The following is a 21,795-nucleotide window of genomic DNA, read 5'->3' on the forward strand; positions in this document are numbered from 1 at the left end:
TCATGAATTGGAAGAATTAATATCATTAAAATGGTCCTACTGCCCAAAGCAATATACAGATTCAATGCAATTCCTATCACACTACCAATGTCATCTTTCATAGAATTAAAAAGCCTAATCTAAAATTCATATGAACCAAAAAAAGCCTGAAGAGTCAAAGGTATCCTAAGGAAAAAGAAAACCAGAGGCATCACACTACCCAACTTCAAACTGTACTAGAAACCAAAATAGCATGGTACTGGTACAAAAACAGAAACACAGACCAATGGAACAGAATAGAAGACTCAGAAATAAAGCCACACATCTACAACCAGCTAATATTCAACAGGGCTGACCCAAATATCCAGTGGGGAAATAATTCCCTATTCATAAAAAGTGCTGGGATAAACGGCTTGCCATATGCAGAAGATTGAAACTGTACACCTTACCTTTCACCATCTACAAAAATAAACTCAAAGTGATTTAAATATTTAAATGCAAGACCTCAATGCAGCTGTACATTTTCTTTATTTAAAGAAATAAATATAGAACTTTTTTCTTTTTCTTGGCAAAATATTTTTGTCTAAGTCCTCAAAAGCAATTGCAGCATAACCAAAAATTTACAAGTAGAACCTAGTAAAACTAAAGAACTTCTGCACAGCAAAATAAATAATCAACAGAGAAAACAGACAACCTACAGAATGGGAAAAAAAATACTCATAAACTATGCATCTGACAAAGGCCTAATGTCCAGAACTGATAAAGAACTTACACAAACTGACAAACAAAAAATAAATAATCCCGTTAATAAATGGGCAAAGGAAATTGACAGACACTTTTCAAAAGAAGATACACAAATGGCCAACAAACACAGGAAAAACTTCTCATCATCACTAATAAATAGGGAATTGCAAATCAAAACCACAATAAGATACCATCTCACAGCAGTGAGAATGGCTATTACTAAAAAGTCAAAAAATATCAGATGTTGGTGGGGCTTCAGAGAAAAGAAAATACTTATACATTGTTGATGGTAATGTAAATTAATTCAGCTACTGTAGAAAGCAGTTTGGAAATTTCTCAAATAACTTAAAACAGAGCTACCATTCCATCTGGAGATCACACTACTGTGTATACACCCAAAGAAAAATAGATCATTCTCTCCAAAACAGACGCACTTGCATGTTCGTCACCATGTTTTTCACAATAGCAAATACATGGAAACAATCTAGCTATCCATTAAGGGTGGATTAAATAAAGAAAATGTACAGATACACAATGCAATACTATGAAGCCATAAAAAAGAATGAAATCATATCAGGTGTTCACCTAAATGAGAGTCTTAAAGTTACACACATGGGCGATTTTACTAATAACCTGCAGCAACGTGGATGCAGCTGAAGGCCGTAAACCTAAGCAAATTAACATAGGAGCAGAAATTAAATGCTGTATAATTCTCACTTTTAAGTGGTAGTTCAACATTGTGTACACATGGACTTGGGCATGTGAAAAATTAACACTGCAGACGAGAGGGTGGAGGGAGAGAGGAGGACATGGGTTGAAAACTACATATTGCCTACTATCTTCACTACCTGGGTGACAGGATTCATGTTCCAAACTTCAGCATCATGCAATATACTCATGTAACAAACCCGCACATGTATCCCCTGTATCTAAAATAAAAGTTGATTTTTTAAAAAAAAAAAGAAATAATTTCTTTAAAAAAAAATGGCCAAAAGTTTTCTAAATGGGATGAAAACTGTAAAACCACAGAATCAAGTGTAGTATGGCAGGTCCTCCACCAGGTTACTTAAGGGTATATGTCTGCTACTTGAACCCTGGAAGCCAGACAGTGAGCCAAAGCCATGATGCTCTGCTGAAGAGCAGGTGTCCTGAGAACCCATACATTCCGCAGAGGATCTGAGAGCCTACCAAGAAAAAAAAGTCTCAGTGTTCAAACACTTTAGGAAAAGAGCCAGAAAATTAGCTTAAAAGCAGTTTAGAAATGGGAGACAGCACACATCTCTAGAGCTGTCCTGCCTCTACACAGGAGTACCCTGTATGTAAATCCGAATAAACTCCTCTACTCATCAAGCTGGACTTTTCTAAGTCGTTCTTTGGTCTCTCAGTTCCTTTCCAAATTTTTTTGCGGGGGGAGGGAGGTTACAGTCGCACATTTTTCTTGTAACAATTGGCATCACAGACAGGATATGAGAGACCAAATGATGAATCAAGAAGGGTCTCTGCTGAGGGAATCCCAGAGTGGTTGGCAATATACATGTGTGGTGGAGTTGCCCAACTGCTCAACCTTTTAGGGCCAGGGACATTCAGAAAATGCTAGTGGGGATTGAGGAAATATTGCAAAAAGTTAAAATATTAAAGTGTGATAGGAGGGTCAATACCTTGTTGCAATAAGGCCAGCCACTAAGAAATTATTAGAGCAGGAAAGGAAGAAAGGGTAGTAACTCCTGCAGAAGTTCAAAGGTATCCCAGGTTTTCTAGGACTCCAGCTTGTTAACTATTCTGGCCCTTTCCTCTGTACATTTTTAAACGGATGGGCAAATTACAGCAAAAGAAAAAATCAGAGCTCAAATGGTTAACCTGCAACTATAGTTAAGTCGAGTTTTCTAAAGCTTTCTGTCTAATTCTCTCTTTATTCCCTTTTCTATCTGCTTTGAACCTGCTGTTATTAAGCTACTATGTTGAGATAAAACTCACTGTTTATGGTACTTCCGACTCAAGGCCACTGGAGATTTTATTTTTCTTATACAGTTCAGCCAGTTCTAGCTAAAATGTAAACATTAAAAACTCAGTTGAAACTGTGGGGAAAGAAAGGATAAAAGAGGTTTTTTAGAATAAAGCTGCTATGGAAACTGTTTCACCTAAAGTGTTGGACCATAGCCTTCATTGGATTACCTATAAGGCAAGCAAATTTTAAGCATGTGAAGAGGTCCCAATTTTGTCAGAAGTAATTTGGGTCCAGCTGTCGTTTGTAAAATAATGAGTTTGTGATACTGTCTCGTGGCTAGAGTTCTGAGGGAAAAGCTATTGAATCTTTGTGTGTGTGTGTATACATGTTTAAATGTGTTTATCCATATGCACATGTATTATATTAGATGTTGTGTTTAGCATAATAACAAATTGGCTTACAAGTGAATGAGCACTCATAAAATAAATCAAAATACCTTTCAAGTTCATGTGAATTTAGTGATCTTTAATAAATAAACTGGCTTTAAAATTATTGGTAAAATAAAAATAAAAATGTCTTCAGAATTGTCAGCCCACATTTTTGTCTGGGTTTACTAATTAGATACGTTTTATATTTGCCTTTGCTAGATATTTTAAGGCATCAGGGTTTGACATGAAGTTTATAACACCATAAACCCAGACAAAAATGATCTTTTCATTTGTGTGATTTTTTGATAAGCAAGACTAATCTTTGATTAGTCTTTGCCTAGAATGATCTTTGTTTGTGTGATTTTTTGATAAGCAAGACCAATTTGATATTGCTGGTTTAATTAAAACAGCTAAATTTTCTGAGTTATTGGTAAAAATGCCCATGTGTGTAACTTTAAGGCTCTTGTTTAGGTGAACACCTGATATTTGCAGGCTAAGAAAATGGTTAACAGGGAGATAACTTGGAATGATCACTAGCTTTATCTAATGTCTTGGTTCTCACGAGTAATCTAGATTAACTGCTAAAAATAAATTGAGTAAATGTAAATGAAATAAATCCTTGTAAGTGGACCTTTTGTGTAGTTTAAAATCTTAAAATTATTTTAAGTACTTGCTGAATGTGTGGGTCGTTTCCAATTGTAAAGGGTTATAATACAGTTCATTGGTCACACTTCTGAGTCTGTTAATGGTAAATAACATCTACAATAGGGGAAGCATTGGTTGGCCTCAGTGAGTTAGATATAAACAAGATCCAAGTCCAGAAAGTAATCAAGGATTGAAAAGAGAATGGGGAAAATGGGTGTTTATATACTTGCCCCAGCTGAGGCAAGTAATGAACACAAAATAATACCACCTGCCAAGGGGATACTCTTAAATCACCCAAACAATGCAGAAATTACATAATTTACAAGCATTCAGGCTGGCCAAGACCCCCATAACAGCGCTGTGTTGCCTGTGAAGAAGCCAGATGGCATCTGGACAGTGATAGTAGACTACTGTGAGCGAAGCAAAGTGATGAACTCTGTACATGCAATTGTACCCAATATTGTTCAACTGCTAGGGAAAGTGGTCCTTAAGCTAGGAAGTGTCCATGCTATGATTGACTTGGTTAACACCTTTTTCAGTATTCCTTTATCAGGAGATTAACAAGACCAGTTTGCCTTCGCTTAGGAGGGCCAACAATGAACTTTCCAGGTGCTACCACAAGGGTACCTGCACAGCTCCACCATCCATCACAGTATGGCTGAGCAAGACCTGTCTAAACTCTCTTTGCTTGCCTTGGTCCCCTTGTTTCACTATATTAATGATAACATGCTAACCTCAGAGTCTCTTACAGATGTGAAACTGCCCAACAAACTGTCTGCGATGGCCTAAAGGACAGGGGATGGGAAGTCAAACCTAAAAATGATACAGGGGCCGAGTGTAGCCATCAAATTCCCAAGGGTTATATGGTTGCATAAGACATGAAACATGCCCAGAATTGTCATTGATAAGATAGCACAGCAGCCTGTTTCCCAGACCATAAACTAATTTCAGGTTTTCCTAGGTTTACTGGGCTACTGGTGAATCTTTATTCCTCATTTGGCACAAACTGTCCACCCATTATACACCCTAACAAAGCAAGGTAAAAAAAAGAGACTGGACACACATATAGACAACAAACATTTAACAAAACGAAAATGTTGGTGAAACAAGCCCAAGCACTAGGGGTCCCACTGCCAAGCATCCTTTTGTGTTAGAAGTCACTAGAGATGTCATGGGGATAAATTGAAGTTGGTGACAAAAGTAACTAATGGAAGTGATACCTGTAGGGTTTTGGTCTCAATTATGAAAGGGGGCAGAATCCCACTATACAGTCCTAGAGCAACAGCTATTGACCACATATAGGCAATTGCAACAAGTGGAACCCATTGCCAAAAAAGCAGTACATTACAGTAAAAACTGCCAACCCCAAAAAAGGATAAGTGGAAGGCCTCCTAGCCTAGCCCACCTCTGGGGTGGCACAATCACACACCCAACAGAAATGGCACCTCTATCTACAACAGAAGAGTGTCTTGTCTGCTAGTTCTTTAAGTCAGACACTACAAGAGGTGCTCAGACTCATCCACTTTGAACAAATGGAGGAGGCCAACATGGCAGTGGAGCCACCAACCAGGCCAACCACCATATGAGGGGAACCTGCTGATACACTGATGAGTCTAGCAAAGGTACGCAACACTAGGCAATAGAACAAAATATAGACTGGAGAATCCACTTACCATAAAACCCAACAGGGGCAGGACTCATAGAAAAAAAAAAGAATAGCCTGTTTAAAAAAAAAATTATGTGCACTGTTCCAGGATGGCTCTTTTATGTGTTGGATTAAGAATCTCCTTGAAGCCATGCAAACTTTAAATATTTCACCTATTCCCACACATGGCATTATTCCATATGAATGGTTGGCAAGGTCTGTCAAACAGGCTCCTGAAGCAGATGGCCAGATTGTGGTTCTGAGAATACCAGCGGTTCTACCAAGCAGCAATGTCTCTGTGGACCTAAAGTTGACCTGGAACGTATCCCCATACCAGATCAATTGTGTGGCACCATAGGGCGCCATGAAGACTGTCAGAGCAGAGGTGGTCCCAGCTATGCTCCTTGATGGAGGTCCAAAATCCTTACGATATCAACACATGGCAGCACCAATACCTGCTAGAGTGATCATAGTGTGGATTGCATAAACAAGGCTGAAAACTTACTAATTGGTTATTGTGCCTGCTCCTAGGGAGGAAAGCCATGTCTTGTGCTATAAGTCAGGCCTGGAGCCAGTGATGGCCTCCATAATAGGGCCAATGAGAAAAAATACAATGGTAATAATATTGGAAGAAGTGACTATATCCACAAGGGTCCCTAATAAACACTTGTGTTTATGCCCATAGGCTGTTCCTACTACCCCTGGCAGCTAGTAATGATTTGTGGACTGGGATGAGACTATAGCAGCAATCAGCAACAAGTCCAATTGTTGGGTATATGGATGTCTCCTCCTATTAAATAATAATTGTATGCTTTGGAATATTCTGCTTTTCTTCTGACAGAACTGGAGTGACTAGTTCAACAGCACTGATAGTGCACCCCAGCTTACTAAGGACTGCATCTACCAAGAGGCCCAACTAACAACTCAACAAAGATCCAACAATGTTTGCCCTTATAGGCACTGCTTGTTGGACCTATATCCCTGATAAAGAAAATAATTTCACAAATGCTTTAAATCATTTTTAAACTCAGATTTGTGATATAAGTCAATTACGTTTCTTTGACTCATTCTCAAACTGGTTACAGATATTACCTACTCATTGGAGTTATGTTTTGCTAATAGGAATCATAATTTTAGTTAGCTTCTGCTTTTTATGCTATTGTGTCTACTGTAGATGCGATGTGTATGCACAAGCCACAGATATAGTGTATAAACCCCATAGTTCTTTCCCTTGTAGTCTTCTCAGGAACTCTTGTGCAAGACTGGTGGAAAGAATGTAAGAGCTGGGAGATGGGGTGGATTATAGGGTGACAGGTGCCCCATCATATCACTTAAGGGTATATGTCTGCTGCTTGAACCCCAAAGGCCGGGTGGTAAACCAAAGTCATGAAGCCTAGCTGAGGTGCATGTGTCCCTGAGAACCAAAACATCGCAAAAAGTATCTGAAAACCTCCCGAGAAAAACAATCCCAGCACTCAACACAGTAGGCAGAGCCAGAAAATTAGCTTAAAAGCAGTTTAGAGATAGGAGGCAGTGCTGATCTCTAGAGCTATCCTGCTGCCACCCAGGAGTTCTCTGTATGTAAGTCCTAATAAACTCATCTGTTCATCAAGCTGGACTTGTATCAGTCATTCTTTTGTCCCTTGGGTCCTTCCCATTCTGGGGGAAGATGTTATAGTCCAAAGTATTTCTTGTAACAATAAGAAGCTTAATGAACCTGATACACTTAAAAATAAAGAAAATTATATGGAGGCAAATAAAAATCAAATTGCTCAAAACCCATGATAAAAAACAGATCTTAAAAGAAGCCAGAAAAAAAGAGATACCTTAATACAGAAGAATATGCAAGCAACAAAAAAATCAAGTAAGGAGACAGTGGGACACAGCTTTAAATAATCAAAGAAAAAAACACCTGATAAACTAAACTTTTATATCCAGAAAATTTTTATTTTAAAAAATGAAGATGAGAGGATGCATTTTTAGATTGCCTATGTAAGGACCTCCAAAATTCTGCTCCTCCATAAAATCAGTAATAGCGTTAGCAAAAGCCATCAAGGGACAATGTTTTCAGAGCTCTGAAAATAACAAAGGCTTGAAATAATTCTATAAGCATTTATTAAAGAGAAAACCAGCTAAACCTCAGTAAGAACAGCCAGATTTGTATGTTTAACTTGCTTCAATCCCATCCCTCTCTCCGCAGCTCCACAGTAGCCTTGAAAACCAACAACCTCACAAATATGTTTAGTTGTGAAAACCAGCATCCTAGCAGGCCCTGGAGGGGACAAAACCAGTTTGGTGCTCCCCAAAAGCCCCACCCAAGAGAAATATCACTAACTGACGTGCCTGGAAGTTGGCTGAAAAGCACCATTCTAGGGCTTTTTTTTCTTCTTTTTTTAATTTGACTTCACTCAGAATTCTTTCTATATGAAAAGTTCTATTCCCAAGGCATTTGTCAAAAACAATTGACAAGAAATACTTTAAAATCAAAATTATAAATGTGTTCAAAGAAATAAAGGAAGTCATGCCTAAACAATTAAGAAAAAAAATGAGATTGATACTTCACTGAGTTGACAATATCAATAAAGAGATAAAAAATATTATTATTAAAAACCCCAAATACAAATTCTGGAGTTGAAAAGTAAAATACTTGCAATGAAAATTCACTAAAAGGTTTTTAACCACAAATTAGAATAGGCAGGAGAAGGAATCAGTGACTTTGAAGACAGGCCAATTGAGATTATCCAGTCAGAGGAACATAAAACATAATAAAAATAGGCAGAGCATCAGAGACCTATAAGACACTATCAAGTATACCAACATATTCATAATGGGAATTCCATAAGAAGAGGAGAAGGAAATAAAAGAGCAAGAGAATATTTGAATAAATAATGGCTAAACACTTCTTAAATTTGATGAAAAATCAACCTACACATCCAAGAATGTAACAAATTCCGAATATAAACTCAACGAGACACATCATAGCCATCCCTTTAAAAGACAGAGTTTTGAAAGTAGCAAGAGACAAATTATTGAATGTGTATAAGGGATCTTTAATAAAATTAAGCAACTAATTTCTCATCAGAAACCACGAAGGCCAGAAAGCAGTGTGATGATATATTCAAAGTTCTGAAAGAGAATGATTGTCAACCAAGACTTTCACATCCAGCAAAAATATTCTTCACTGAACAGTAATTTGAATCCGTATTAAGAAATAAAGAATTCTACATAGATACTTACAAACAATAGTAAAAATATTTTTTATTTTAACTATTTTCCTTCTATCTGATTTAAAATACTGCATAAAGCAGTAAATATAATCTGGGTTCGTGGGTGGCTGTTGGTTGGAATTTGAGTGCCTGCAAACCTCACCATAGAGGGCTACAGCACTCTGTGTCTCCAAGTAGATTTGAAAGGCAGTCTAGACTATCAGGACTGCAACTCTTAGGCTAGTCCTAGTACTGAACTAGGCCTAGAGACAATGTACACCGGGGGAATGTGACATACTGCAACACCAGCTGGGGCAGCCAAGGGAGTGCTAGCATTATCCCTCCTCTAACCCAAGACTGCAGAGCCCAAGACTCCAAAAGATAATCCATTTCTCCACTTGAGGAGAAGAGAGGAAAGAGTGTGGAGGAATTTGTCTTGCATCTTTGATACCATCTGAGCCTCAGCACGATAAGGCACCAGACAGAGTCATGAGGCTCCTGTTACAGACCTTAGCTCCCAGGTGACATTTCTAGACACACTGTGGGCCAGAAGGGAACCCTCCGCCTTGAAGGAAAGGACCCAGTCCTGGCAGTATTCCTCACCTGCTAACTGAAGAGTCCTTGGGCCCTGAATCACAAGCAGCTATACTCAGGTACTATGTTGAGGGCCTGGATAAGCCTCTGATGATTGTTGGCTACAGGTGAGTTTCAGCACCTTATCAACTGTGGTGGCCATGGGGCAAAATTTCATTTGCTTGAGAAAAGCAGAAAGAAAACTTAAGGGGATGTTGTCTTGAACCTTAGTTACCAGCACAGTCACAGGGAGACAAAGCGCCAAGTGGGCTCTTGGGGTCCCCAGTTTCAGGACTTGACTCTTCAATTCCAGGACTTGACCCTTCAACAGCATTTCTGGACCTGTCCTGGGCCAGAGGGGAGCCCATTTCCCTGAAGAGTGAGTCCCAGACCCAACAGCATTCACCAGTTGGGCTTAAGAGCCCTTGACCCTGAAGGAAATAATACCAAGTATCTTCTCTCACCACAATGGAATAAAACTAGAAATTGATAACAAGAGGAATTTTGGAAACTGTACAAATGCATGGAATTAAACAATATGCCCCTGAATCACCAGTAGGTCAATGAAGAAATTAAGAGGAAAATTGAGACATTTCCTGAAACAATTGATAATAAAAACACAACATGCCGGCCGGGCATGATGGTGCACACCTGTAATCCCAGCTACTTGGGAGGCTGAGGCAAGATAATTGTTTGAACCCAGGAAGTGGAGGTTTCGGTGACCTGAGATCGTGCCATTGCACTCTAGCCTGGCCAACGAGACCAAAACTCTGTCAAAAAAAAAAAAAAAAAAAAAAAGCGAAAGCCTATGACATACATCAAAAAAGAGGAAAAGCTTCAAATGAAAAATCTAATGATGCAACTTAAAGAACTAGAAAAGCAAGAGGAAACCAAACCCCACATTAGTAGAAGAAAAGAAGTAATAAAGATCAGAGCTGAAATAAATGAAATTTAAATGAAAATAATAATGTGAAAGATCAATGAAACAAAAAGTTGATTTTTGGAAAGTTTAACAAAATAGACAAACTTTTAGCCAGACTTCTAAGAAAAAAGAAAGAATATACAAATACATAAAAATCAGAAACAAAAAAGAAGACATTAAAACTGATATTGTAAAAATTCAGAGGAACACTGGTGGCTCCTATGAGCAACTTCATGCCAATAAAGTAGAAAATCTAGAAGAAATGGACAAATTACTAGATTTATCCAAACTACCAAGATTGAACCAGGAAGAAATCCAAAACTCTATAGAAAAAAATCAAATAATCTGATCAAAAAATGGGCAAAAATATTGAATAGACATTTCCTGAAAGCAGTCATACAAATGCCAAACAGGCATATGAAAAGATGCTCAACATCATTGATCATCAGAGAAATGCAAATCAAAATTACAATGAGGTATCATCTCACCCCAGTTAAAATGGCTTTTAATATTCAAAGATGAACAATAACAAATGCTGGCAAGGATACAGAAAAATGGGACCCCTCGTATGCTGGTGGTGGAAATGTACATTAGTACAATCGCTATGGAGAACAGTTTGGAGGTTCCTCCAAAAACCAAAAATTGAGTTACCATATGATCCAGCAGTCCCACTGCTGGGCATAGACCAAAAAGAAAGGGAATTAATATATCAAAGAGATAACTGTACTTCCATGTTTATTGCAGTACTGTTTACAATAGTTAATATTTAGAAGCAACCTAAGTGTCCATCAACAGATGAATGGATAAAGAAAATGTGGTACATGTACGCAGTGGAGTACTATTCAGCCATTAAAAAAGAATGAGATCCTGTCATTTGCAACAGCATAGATGGAACTGGAGATTATTATGCTAAGTGAAATAAGTCAGGCACCAAAAGACAAACATCACGTCTTCTTACTTATTTGTGGGATCTAAAATTCAAAACAATTGAACTCATGGACATAGAGTATAAGAATGGTTACTAGAGGCTGGGAAGGGTAGTTGGAAGGTGGAAGGGGGAGGTGCCGATGGTTAACGGGTATGGGAAACATAGAAAGAATGAATAAGACCTACTATTTGATAGCACAACAGGGTGACTATAGTCAATAATAACTTAATTGTATATTTAAAAATAACTAAAAGAGTGCAATTAGATTGTTTGTAACTCAAAGGATAAATGCTTGAGGGGATAGATACCCCTTTCTCCATGATATACTTATTTTACATTGCATGCTTATATCAAAACATCTCATGTACCCCATAGATATATATACCTAATATGTACCCACAAAAACCAAAAATAGAATAAAATAAAATAAAAATAATGACAAAAAACTTTCCACATATGGAGAGAGAAATGAAATATTAACCAAACTAAAGGGAGAAGTAGACAGTAATACAACAATATTAGAGGTCTTAAATATCCCACCTTCAACACTGAACAGATCATGCAGACAGAAAATCAATAAAGAGACAGCAGACTTGAACAACACAATAAACAAAATGAACCTAATGTTCATATACAGAACTTTCCATCCAGTAACAGCAGGATGCATATTCTTCTCGAGTACACATGGAGCATTCTTCACACATAGGCTCAAAATAAAGGGATGGAGGAAAATCTACCAAGCAAATGGAGAACAAAAAAAAAAACAAAACAAAACAGGGGTTGCAATCCTAGCCTCTGATAAAACAGACTTTAAACCATCAAAGATCAAAAGAGACAAGGCCATTACATAATGGTAAAGGATCAATTCAACAGGAAGAGCTAACAATCCTAAATATATATACACCCAATACAGGAGCACCCAGATTCACAAAGCAAGTCCTTAGAGACTTACAAAGACACTAAGACTCCCATACAATAATAATGGGAGAATTCAACACCCCACTGTCAACATTAGACAGACCAATGAGACAGAAAGTTAACAAGGATATCCAGGAATTGAACTCATCTCTGCACCAAGTGGACCTGATAGACATCTACAGAACTCTGCACCCCAAATCAACAGAATATACATTCTTCTCAGCACCACATCGCACTTATTCCAAAATTGACCACATAATTGGAAGTAAAGCACTCCTCAGCAAATGTACAAGAACAGAAATTATAACAAACTGTCTCTCAGACCACAGTGCAATCAAACTAGAACTCAAGACTAAGAAACTCAATCAAAACCGCTCAACTACATGGAAACTGAACAACCTGCTCCTGAATGACTACTGGGTAATTAACGAAATGAAGGCAGAACTAAAGATGTTCTTTGAAACCAATGAGAACAAAGATACAACATACCAGAATCTCTGGGACACATTTAAAGCAGTGTGTAGAGGGAAATTTATAGCACTAAATGCCCACAAGAGATACCTGGAAAGATCTAAAATTGACACTCTAACATCACAATTAAAAGAACTAGAGACGCAAGAGCAAACACATTCAAAAGCTAGCAGAAGGTAAGAAATAGCTAAGATCAGAGCAGAACTGAAGGAGATAGAGACACAAAAAACCCTCCAAAAAAAATCAATGAATCCAGGAGTTGGTTTTTTGAAAAGATCAACAAAATTAATAGACTGCTAGCAAGACTAATAAAGAAGAAAACAGAGAAGAATCAAATAGATGCAATAAAAAATGATAAAGGGGATAGCGGCACCGATCCCACAGAAATACAAACTACCATCAGAGAATACTATAAACACCTCTATGCAAATAAACTAGAAAATCTAGAAGAATGGATAATTCCTGGACACTTACACTCTCCCAAGACTAAACCAGGAAGAAGTAGAATCCCTGAATAGACCAATAGCAGGCTCTGAAATTGAGGCAATAATTATAGCCTACCAACCAAAAAAAGTCCAGGACCAGATGGATTCACAGCTGAATTCTACCAGAGGTACAAGGAGGAGCTGGTACCATTCCTTCTGAAACTATTCCAATCAATAGAAAAAGAGGGAATCCTCCCTAACTCATTTTATGAGGCCAACATCATCCTGATACCAAAGCCTGGCAGAGACACAACAAAAAAAGAGAATTTTAGACCAATATCCCTGATGAACATCGATGCAAAAATCCTCAATAAAATACTGGGAAACCGGATTCAGCAGCACATCAAAAAGCTTATCCACCATGATCAAGTGGGCTTCATCCCTGGGATGCAAGGCTGGTTCAACATACACAAATCTATAAATGTAATCCAGCATATAAACAGAACCAAAGACAAAAACCACACGATTATCTCAATAGATGCAGAAAAGGCCTTCCACAAAATCCAACAGCCCTTCATGCTAAAAACTCTCAATAAATTAGGTATTGATGGAACATATCTCAAAATAATAAGAGCTATTTATGACAAACCCACAGCCAATATCATACTGAATGGGCAAAAACTGGAAGCATTCCCTTTGAAAACTGGCACAAGACAGGGGTGCCCTCTCTCACCACTCCTATTCAACATAGTGTTGGAAGTTCTGGCCAGGGCAATCAGGCAAGAGAAAGAAATAAAGGGTATTCAGTTAGGAAAAGAAGCAGTCAAAATGTCCCTGTTTGCAGATGAAGCGATTGTATATTTAGAAAACCCCATTGTCTCATCCAAAAATCTCCTTAAGCTGATAAGCAACTTCAGCAAAGTCTCAGGACACAAAATTAATGTGCAAAAATCCCAAGCATTCTTATACACCAGTAACAGACAAACAGAGAGCCAAATCATGAATGAACTTCCATTCACAATTGCTTCAAAGAGAATAAAATACCTAGGAATCGAACTTACAAGGGATGTAAAGGACCTCTTCAAGGAGAACTACAAACCACTGCTCAGTGAAATAAAAGAAGACACAAACAAATGGAAGAACATTTCATGCTCATGGATAGGAAGAATCAATATCGTGAAGATAGCCATACTGCCCAAGGTAATTTATAGATTCAATGCCATCCTCATCAAGCTACCAATGACTTTCTTCACAGAACTGGAAAAAACTGCTTTAAAGTTCATATGGAACCAAAAAAGAGCCTGCATTGCCAAGACAATCCTAAGTCAAAAGAACAAAGCTGGAGGCATCACGCTACCTGACTTCAAACTATACTACAAGGCTACAGTAACCAAAACAGCGTGATACTGGTACCAAAACAGAGATATAGACCAATGGAACAGAACAGAGTCCTCAGAAATAATACCACACATCTACAGCCATCTGATCTTTGACAAACCTGAGAAAAATAAGAAATGGGGAAAGGATTCCTTATTTAATAAATGGTGCTGGGAAAATTGGCTAGCCATAAGTAGAAAGCTGAAACCGGATCCTTTCCTTACTCCTTATACGAAAATTAATTCAAGATGGATTAGAGACTTAAATGTTAGACCTAATACCATAAAAACCCTAGAAGAAAACCGAGGTAATACCATTCAGGACATAGGCATGGGCAAGGACTTCATGTCTAAAACACCAAAAGCAACGGCAACAAAAGCCAAAATTGACAAATGGGATCTAATTAAACTAAAGAGCTTCTGCACAGCAAAAGAAACTACCATCAGAGTGAACAGGCAACCTACAGAATGGGAGAAAATTTTTGCAATCTACTCATCTGACAAAGGACTAATATCCAGAATCTACAAAGAACTCAAACAAATTTACAAGAAAAAAACAAACAACCCCATCAAAAAGTTTGCAAAGGATATGAACAGACATTTCTCAAAAGAAGACATGCATACAGCCAACAGACACATGAAAAAATGCTCATCATCACTGGCCATCAGAGAAATGCTAATCAAAACCACAATGAGATACCATCTCACACCAGTTAGAATGGCAATCATTCAAAAGTCAGGAAACAACAGGTGCAGGAGAGGGTGTGGAGAAATAGGAACACTTTTACACTGTTGGTGCGATTGTAAACTAGTTCAACCATTATGGAAAACAGTATGGCGAATCCTCAAGGATCTAGAACTAGAAGTACCATATGACCCAACCATCCCATTACTGGGTATATACCCAAAGGATTATAAATCATGCTGCTATAAAGACACATGCACACGTATGTTCATTGCAGCACTATTCACAATAGCAAAGACTTGGAATCAACCCAAATGTCCATCAGTGACAGACTGGATGAAGAAAATGTGGCACATATACACCATGGAATACTATGCAGCCATAAAAAAGGATGAGTTTGTGTCCTTTGTAGGGACATGGATGCAGCTGGAAACCATCATTCTCAGCAAACTATCGCAAGAACAGAAAACCAAACACTGCATGTTCTCACTCGTAGGTGGGAACTGAACAATGAGATCACTTGGACTTGGGAAGGGGAACATCACACACTGGGGCCTATTATGGGGAGGAGGGGCGGGGGAGCGATTGCACTGGGAGTTGTACCTGATGGAAACGATGAGTTGATGGGTGCTGACGAGTTGATGGGTGCAGCACACCAACATGGCATAAGTATACATATGTAAGAAACCTGCACGTTGTGCACACGTACCCTAGAACTTAAAGTAAAAAAAAAAAAAAAAAAAAAAAGCCATATCCATACTCTGCTTGAAGCAACTATAAAAATGTTTGCATATATCAACTGAAAGACATTGCACAAAGCAAAAATCAATCTGTGAAAGGGGAGGAATAAGTAACATTTTCCTTTTATCTCGAGATTGTATTTAGTGTGGATGTTACTGTACTGTTTTATAACAGAGAAGACTGTTTCTTAAAATATATTAAATCGAAAAGACTTTAAAAACTAAAGTTACTGGGCTTGGTGGTTCACCCTGTAATCCCAGCACTTTGGTAGGCTGAGGTGGGTGGATCACGAGGTCAGGAGTTTAAGACCAGCGTGACCAACATGGTAAAACCCCATCTCTACTAAAAATACAAAAATTATCCAGGCATGGTGACACACACCTGTAAACCCAGCTACTCAGGAGGCTGAGGCAGGAGAGTCTCTTGAACCCAGGAGGCAGAGGTTGCAGTGAGCTGAGATCATGCCACTGCACTCCAGCCTGAGTGACAGTGAGACTCCATCCAAAAATAAAAATAAAATAAAAAGTTTATGACTTGAAGAAATCCATTGTAATATTTCTGGCTAAGTTATTCTTATCTGTTTCTATAGTACTAAAATCCACCTGATATCCAGAGGAACAAGAAAGAACCACTCTGATATGTATTGCATCTCTTTAGGACCGGGAAAAGAGACACCAAAACCCAAACTTTCAAAAGTTTTTTTTATTTTTTCCTTAAGATAATTTTGCTCTCAGTTTTCATGGAAAAGCACCAGGACTGGTAACTGGTTTTTCTTACCAAGAGAGAAGCAGATTAGGCTATTGGGAATGTTGCCTGACTAGAGCATTCTGGGTCTGGAGTGACTAGAAAAATCTAGAAGTTTTTGAGCAAACACATTCCAGGCCCATATTCTTTTGGTTAAATTTGGCTGATGATCATAATACTAAATAAGGCTCTCTCTTCCCTGGCCTGTTCTCTAGTAAAATATGAAGGATATCTTAGAGTGATACATGGAATTCACATAGCCATGAATTGTCAAGGAGGCCCTGAATTTGGCACTTCATTGGTTCCTCCATATATAACAGTAGGTTCCCTCACCCAAGGGCTTACTCTCTGGGAAAACTGCCTCTTCCCAAACAACTTCAGCAATGGCTGGATTTTTGTTCCATCTCTAAGAAGTATATAGCTTCCTCCAAACCATGTGATTATTCATCAGGAAAACAGGGTGTTGCTTTCTTTTCCTCCTCTCTCAAGAGAGAAATAAAATTACTTGAAGATGTGCCTTTATAAAATGAATAGTGGCAAGGCAAGTGTATTTAAAATAAGTCTCTAGTAGCAGAAGAGTGAAAAATAATGGAGTTGAGACTGGGCGCGGTGGCTCAAGCCTGTAATCCCAGCACTTTGGGAGGCCGAGACGGGCGGATCGCGAGGTCAGGAGATCGAGACCATCCTGGCTAACACGGTGAAACCCCCGTCTCTACTAAAACATACAAAAAACTAGCCGGGGGAGGTGGCGGGCGCCTGTGGTCCCAGCTACTCGGGAGGCTGAGGCAGGAGAATGGCATAAACCCGGGAGGCGGAGCTTGCAATGAGCTGAGATCCGGCCACTGCACTCCAGCCTGGGCGACAGAGCGGGACTCCGTCTCAAAAAAAAAAAAAAAAAAGAAAAATAATGGAGTTGAAAATGAAAGGAAATATCGTAGAATCTCAGCTCACTTTTGTAGCCCAGGGCTCAGCAATCAAATTTTCAAGAATCATAGACCCAGCCAGGCACAGTGGCTCATGCTTGTAATCCCAGCACTTTGAGGGGCCAAGGCTGGTCGATCACTTGAGTTTAGGAGTTTGAGACCAGCCTGGCCAACATGGTGAAACCTTGTCTCTACTAAAAATACAAAAATTAGCTAGAGATGCTGGTGCACGCCTGTAATCCCAGCTACTCGGGAGACTGAGGCACAAGAATTGCTTGAACCTAAGAGGCCGAGGTTCCAGTAAGCCAAGACTGAGCCACTGCACTCCAGCCTGGGTGATAGAGCGAGAGAAGGAAGGGAGGAGAAGGAAAGGGAAGGGAAGGGGAGGGGAGGGGAGGGGAGGGAAGGGGAAAGAAAGAATCATAGACTCCCAGAGTTGGGAAGCTTTTAGACATCATTTAATCAAATGGCTTTCAAAATAAGCCTTTGTTAACATAAGATATATCTTGGAGCCCCACTATCTAAAAGACACACAAAAAAAAAACATGCCTTGATTTAAGACAGGCTAGCAAGCTCAGAAAACTGCCACCTTAGTCCTTTTCCCAGTTGTAACTCCAACAGCTTCTTCCCTTTGACTCATAAAAGGGCTCTACAAGGCACAGCTTTTTATACGTTGAAATTCAGCTCCATAGAGAGAAAGAGACTTACCCAACATCACTAAGCCAGTGAGTGGCAGAACTGTGACTAGAACTCAGGTCTTTTGGCACAGTGTGTTTTCTGCTATAACATATCTATGAAAAGTTTGCAAACTTTTCAGAAAGTAATAATAAATTTTTATCTCTTGTCTATTTTAATTAGGGGATGGGTTCTGTATTAATGTTCTCATTCTTAAGTCTTGGGTTTTCCTCTCATTTCCCTTGCTCATCTTGTAGTTGAGTTTCTTAACTTGTATGGGTAGTAACCAGGGATTGGAGCAGCCACATGATTTCAAGGAATTATGCATCCTAGTTAAAAGGCTCCTAAGCAGCTAAGAATTTATCATTGTGAGGTTGTACTTAATTTGATAAAACATGTCTACCAGGATAGTGCCTGGCGCAGAGCGGATGTTAAATAAATGTTAGTGCTCTTTCTTTCTCCTCTCCACTTGACAAATAATAGATTGGAAGCCATTTTCCCAAGTGCCAGGATAAGCAAAACACTTGCAAAACAATAGGATTCTGATTGTGTAGGTGAACACCTTAGATGGGTTCCTTGAGGACCCAGGAGGTCTTGAACATTTTACTTAAAGAAATACAATAAAAGATTCTTCTATTTTTCTATTCCTATCTGGCATCTAAGTGGCTATCTCCTGCTGCAAATATTCTGTCAGTGATGTGTAGTCTGGATCACAAAAGAAAGGAGATGAAAGTTAGTCTTTCTTAAGTGCATCATTGTGCTAATGAAATTAATCAGTTGCAGTGACAGTCTTAGAGCAGCAGGGAAGCTTACAAAATGGTAGCAGTTAAGAAGTGGCTGCTGGAGAGAGAAAGAGAATGTAATCAAGGATGAAATAAAGCAAAGCAAGACTGGGTTAAAAAACACTCAGCAATCAACTGTTCTTAGGGCCTTGGACTAAAGGAAAAAGGGTTTCTTTTATAAAGAAAGCGTTTAAAGATTGGTCTCTTTCCTGTTTAAATGTTTGTTTTTTTCACAATAGCTTCAGTTGTTCTAAATCTAACAAATAGGAAGAAAATGTTCTCATTAAATTGAACTAATATGTGCCCATGTGGACATGGCCTAATTTAATAAGTCAGCACACAGAGGAAAGGAGATTGAAGTGCAGGGCACTGGGTTTGGTTCCACCAGTTGTCTGTGCTCCTTTGAGAAAATCCCTTCGTTTTTCTAGGCTTCAGTTTCCCATCTAGAAAATGAGAGGTTAGATTAGACACTTTAAGGTAGATCTTTCTAATTCTAACATTACAAAACTCTGAGGCTCCTGGGAGAAGTTTTATTACAAAGCAGATATTTTGAGTACCTAGTGAATCAGACACTCTTTGTAAGGTGGGCAACTTGAGTCCAAAGTACTAAACTCAATTTTCCTGATGATATTATAGAATATTTATACATTTGAGATCAAAAGATCCTGTGAAGCAAATGGGTTAATGGCTGTCTAAATGGTTTGTTTTGAATAGTACTTACATCTCCTGTTTCATCCCTAGACCTTAGCCACTATCTCTAGGGATAGTACTTCCAACATTTTCCAATCCCATAGCTAATAGAGTTCTGCCAGGAAGCTTTGTGTGATGCTTATCGTAAATTTTCTCTCCTAAAATTTCATCCATTTTCTCTTTCCAATGGCTTCAACCCCTCCCTGCCAGGCACTGGAAAAAGAATGATTTATTTCTTTTTCTTCTTTAAACCAGGAAGATAGAGTGGAAAATGTTGGAAATGCAGGAAACACAAAATTTTGCAAAGTTAAAAAGGTGGGAAAAGGTCATAGCAAATCATAAAACTTTCTCTGAGTTCTATTAAGCTGGAAAAATTGTTGTTTGGGTTTAGTCACCGTAAAACCAGGTGGAATAATTTGGTTCTGAGAGTAGCAGAGAAGATGGGGTTTGTGAGGCTCTTATATCTACTCATAGGCATGGCCAAGTGATCATATAACAAACCACAGGTTTGGCTGGGGTCTCTAAAGGCTGTTGGTTCCCATGGTGCTTCCAGACTATGTGTGGAGGTTCAATTAGATGAAAATTGATTAAAGAACTCTGAAATGAAATTTCATCTCGGGAAGCTCAGAATAACTTTTTGCTATTTGTTTACTAGAAAATCAAGAAATAAAGTGGTGTCTGCAAGATGCATAGTCATATAAGCTAATTTTTGAAGTGGTCTGGGGAGCTCATGAGGGTTTGCCAGAGGGGATGCTTTCATCACTTAGAAGAACGCTTCCAGTTTTGACTTCAGTTCAGAGTGAACGTAGAGCAACCACACAGAATGCATTCAGGATGACTATTTATTTCAATAGTTCCTTCTTTCATTTGTGTATTCATTCACTGAACAAATATCTATAATTTTTATTTAGTAATACAATAAAGATGTATTGACTGAACAGCTACTACACCCCAGGCGTTGTGCTAAGCACCAAACAATCACTGGTAAGCAAAAGTTCCCATGAAGGTTATAATCTTGTGGAGAAGACAGATTTTAATTTAAAAATTAGGCCAGGCACTGTGGCTCATGCCTGTAATCCCAGCACTTTGATAGACTGAGGCAGGTGGATCATCTGAGGTCAAGAGTTGGAGACCAGCCTGACCAACATGGTGAAACCCCGTCTCTACTGAAAAAATACAAAATATTAGCCGGTGTGGTAGCGGGTGCCTGTAATCCCAGCTATTCTGGAGGCTGAGGCAGGAGAATCTCTTGAACCTGGGAAGCGAAGGTTGCAGTGAGCTGAGATAGCATCATTGCACTCCAGCCTGGGCAACAGATAGAGACTCCTTTTCAAAAAATAAAAATAAGTAAATAAATCAGTTATTACTAAATTACAATTGTTTTAAGTGCTACAAGTTCAAGATGCTAACAGAGAATATAACAGGGAGATTTGACATAGTACTTACAGGAAATAGAAATTTCCCCTGAGGAAGTGACATTTGTAGTTAGATCTCAAAGGTAAATAAGAAATAACCTGGTAAAGAGAAAGAAGTTTTTATGAATACCTCGAAGAATGTTTAGGTTGCCAAGAGCTGGAGAGTGGAGCAACACTCTTTATGTGGAGCAACACTCTTTATGTGGCTGTTAACACAGAAAGAGGTTCTTTTGGGTTAATGAAAATATTCTAAAAGTAGATTGTGGTGATGATTGCACAACTTTGTGAATATATTAACATATTTTATTATATCTCAATAAAACTGTTGCAAAACATCAATATTACTCAATCACAGAAATGTAAAAGTAGGAGCAAAATGATTGTGCAGAGGTTCCCTGGGACAATCACCCGGGAATGGGAAGGATTTTGATCTTTACCTTAAAAATATTCTGGATTGTTGCTTACAAGGTAGATTTTAGGTGATCTTACCACAAAAATAAACTGATTAATTATGTGAGATGACGGATATGTTAATTTGTTTGACTATAGTAACCATTTCACTAAGTATATACTAAATATCATGTATGTATATATAATAAAATATCATGTTGTACACCTTAAATATATAAAAAATATATAAAATTTAAAACAAAAGAGAATAATCATCAATACAGACAAAGGTTACATAGAAATTCATCTTACTATTTTTGCAACTTGTCTGGGATTTTATGATATTTAAAAAAATTCTCCAAAATAAAATTTCTCCAAAATAAAATTTAAATTCTCCAATTTAAAAAGAAAAGTAACTAGAAAAGCAATGAAAAATTTAAGCTGGGAAATTTATGATCCAATTTACATTTACTTTTATCTTTATTTAATTTTTTCAATATACATTTAGGGGATATAAGGGCAGATTTCTTTTTTTTTTTTTTTTT

The sequence above is a fragment of the Trachypithecus francoisi genome, unplaced genomic scaffold, assembly GCF_009764315.1.
Source record: "Trachypithecus francoisi isolate TF-2019V2 unplaced genomic scaffold, Tfra_2.0 Lachesis_group6, whole genome shotgun sequence".
Taxonomy (NCBI): domain Eukaryota; kingdom Metazoa; phylum Chordata; class Mammalia; order Primates; family Cercopithecidae; genus Trachypithecus; species Trachypithecus francoisi.